Genomic DNA, 3,905 nt, shown 5'->3' with positions numbered 1-3,905 from the left:
ATTGTAGAACAACATTAAGAATGTTGTTCATAAGTCCAAATAAACGTGGAAGATCACATATGGACTAGCCACAACCAAAGATGATGAGCAAGAACCTATTGAGGTAGAAGATGATGAAGAGGATAAAAATGAAGAAGGTGCAGTTGAGGGAGGCACTAATATGAATATTGATGACCATGAAATAGATGAGGAAGAGAAACAACTAGAATAGAGTGTACAAGATACATAAATGTCGAGTGCTAGCCCTCTATAGGTGATAAGTACAAGTACTAAAACTATCAAAGTAAAGGATGTTTATGATCCTACTAATTAGAAAATCAATCCCCTAATAGAGGAAGATTTGAAAAGGATTCTTTTCCAATCCATAGTATAGGCCAAATTATGTGACAACCCTGTATTAGTAAGTGTTGATAAAATTCACAAGTCAGAGTCTATGACTGCAGGGGAGGAAGTGAAAACACAAGAAACACCTATAATCACTCATCAAGTCACAAGTGTACAACCTTCACCACACTTAGTTGTATATCAAAGGAAGGAGATAATAGGATGCACTGTCAATACACCCATGGAAAGTACTCCAGTCTCATAAAATGTTCAAGAACCTGAAAAAGACAAGGTTGAGATAGTTGGAGAAGATAAGGTGGAAACACCAGACAATGATGGGACACCAAGTCAAACAGGTCAGGTAGATGTACTAGGTAGCTACACCTCCAACATAAGATCAAGGTGCAACTAACATCAAAGAGGTAGAAAAGGATAAGCTTGAAGAGACAGATTTGAGACCCAAGCTGAAGGAGCTAGTAGCAATTCAAGCACTAGTGACATTACCAGAATCAAGAACTCCTTCTAGTCAAACTCTTTAGAGGTCGAGCACAGATGCAACACCCTTGCAATTCTTAATGCCTAGTCCTATCTCATCTAAGGTATAAGAGGTATTTCTTTATGGAGATTTTAGCCTGGATGAAGAAATTTTATTGCCTAAGTTTGATTATGTAGTACTAACAATTGAGCACTTGAGTATACTTCAAGAAGCCCTAGCAAGAAAGAAACATCAAGAACTACTTAGAAGGGAGAACAAGTAGAAACAAGATTTGATTGAGATCAAAGAAATTTTCTTAGATGCATTTAGTCTACCTACTTCAGATGAAACAAAGCCAATCATTGAACAATTGACCAACATAGTGGAAAGAGTAAATGATACAGTCCTAGATACTAATCCCAAATTATTAGAATGGTCTAAGAAGAAGTTTCAAAATAAAATGAATGAGAAGATATCTAGTGATATAGCACTAACACAAGTTTCATTGGCAACTAAGATAGAAAGTGTGAAGAAAGTACTAGAGAATATTTTTTCTTTGTACACCAAACTATGTAATCCTACACTATTTACACTGGAGATAAGGAATCACATCCTGAGCTTGGAAAGCCAAATGTAGTCATCTGGATCCAAATTTCCCATGACTCCAACTCAAAGTGAGAAACACTTTAGGACCCTTTTGCAATCAAAAAGTCAGTTAGCAACATTGCAAGTAGATGAAGCCAACATAAGGGCTAAACTGATCAGTATCCAATCTACATTGACTTTTCACATGGAAATTTTACACAAGGAGTTAGGCTATGCAGAAACACTTATGAAGAAAGACCCCAATCTTTCTACATTAGATGGCTTAGTACACCTTGTTTCGAAGTTGACCATCCAAATTAAGTCTTTGGAGGTAGCATGTGATAATTGAGATGCAGCTCTTAAGATTATCCTTGAGGTCGATAAATCATTTTTGGACAAATACACTATTAGTGTATAACCCATTGACATCAGTGTCAAAAAGGGGAAGTAAGAACTATGAGGGAGCAAGAATGGGGGAGTAAGAAAAAATGGGGAGTGAGAGTAAGAAAGCAAAAAACTAGAGCAAAAAGTAGAAAACAGAGAAAGAGTATTAGTAGAGGAAAACCTACTCAATAGGAGTAAGATTTTGATAAAGAGTATAGTACATAATAGATCAAACAAATCTGGGGGAGTTATAAGATTTTGAGGTATAAGCCATGTTGCAAAATTTTGTATAGAAACTGAATAGTCATTTATGTTATGCTCATAAGAATAAGAGTATTAGTGTATGATCAAGTGTTTTTGACACTCATGTCAAATGGGGAGATTGTTAATTTTAGAATGGTTTTAACTAGTGATTTTCTATACACTTAAGTCATTTACTTAGTTCATGCCAAAAAAGTGACATATGCCAAGAACAAAATATAAGTTATAGCATGCCAAGTAAACACTGAGTGTTGAGTCACTCATATTTTGAGTCACTCAAGTGCCAAGCAGACAGTATGCGCTGAGTGATTTTGGAGCTGAGCAAGTAGTACATGCCAAGTCATTTAGATGTTGAGTGATAGCATTAAAGTCACAACATGTGCGAAGCACCAGAGACTCCAAATGCTGAGTAACATAGTATTGTCATAGTTGTTTGTATTGGCACAAACTACTATGTAAACCATTTTTGAGCCGACTTAAGGATTGAATTACGATATTTTGGTGATAAGATGAATCTTAAGTTGGAATCACTATGTATTACATGCACCCAATTAGGTAAAGGGAAGTTTTAAGTGGAAATATGGATGAATCACAGCCATTGATTCATACCTAACCCTAAGTCACCTAGGTCTTCTTAAAGAGGACAAACCCTAAAATTCTTATGTATGTGGAATGGAATGAGAGAAATATCAAGGAGATTTTTGCATACACAAATTAGAACATTCATGGTAACCAAGGCATTATGATCTAAATTGAATTGTAGAATTAGTTAAAGGAGAAAAAAGGAAGGAAACAATGAACAAAAAAGAGACATCTTATCAAGAAGGATCAAGTACATAGTAGAATAGAGGTGACATGTCATCAAGTATTAGAGTGCTAATTGTCGGATCATTGTTGAGACATTCTAATGGGTGAATCAGTTAAGTCTCTTAATAGAGTAGTCCTAACAATCTGTATTGAAATCCTCTAACAATGTGCTTGCTTGATTATGAGTTGAAGTCCTTTAATCAGGCACACTTCTAATAAGGTGAGACCTAACAGTCTTTGTAAGCCTTTAATAGGGTAGATCATGTTTCATGATCAAACATTGTAACCTTCATTGGATACACTTTATTACTGCAGTAGTGAAGATTTGTGGGTGTCATCCCCACCCTAATTTTACCTTCTCATTGGAGGGTTTCTGGGTAATCATATCTTGTGTCATATATATGTGAATGTTTACTTGTTTACATACTTTAGATGTATATGCTTTACATGGTATTTTAGTTTACTTATTGAATATATGAAATGGATATGGGGTTCCCTCTTCGAGTTTACCTTCCCTATTGTAATTCCAAAAGTATGTCCTATGAGAGTGTTGGAATTCTTTAGAATACCTGAGAGGGGAGTGAATCAGTTATCCAAGGTCTAGATGTACAATTTTTTTTTTTACAGCTTAGTGAAGCCATATCTATAAAAACTATTCATCATGCATGCATACATTAGATCATACAAACACTTAGAATATGTAGGTTACTGTCAAATCAACTTTTCATACATGTAAGCATGAAACATAACAAATTTAATAACACATTTGACACAATTATTTTACGTGGAAACCCAATTTGGGAAAAACCACCTGTAACATGCTACTCATTCTCACTCTTCTAAAGTGATGCCCTATGAAAGGCTAAATCTCTTAAAGGTTACAATACATATTATTAAATGTGACCTAGTTAGAGGATTTCAATCACCTTGTTAGGAGTGAGCCTTGTTAGTGGACTTTAGATCTTTCACTTGGAATGTCACCCAGTTAAAGGATTTATAAATGATTGTTAGATGAACCTTAATCCAAAGTATTTAACCTAACTTGTACAATGATTAGAAAGTAATAGTA

Source organism: Cupressus sempervirens, chromosome 7, assembly GCF_028749045.1.
Source record: "Cupressus sempervirens isolate cs-2001-9-10 chromosome 7, ASM2874904v1, whole genome shotgun sequence".
NCBI lineage: Eukaryota > Viridiplantae > Streptophyta > Pinopsida > Cupressales > Cupressaceae > Cupressus > Cupressus sempervirens.
This window is presented reverse-complemented; position numbering follows the sequence as displayed.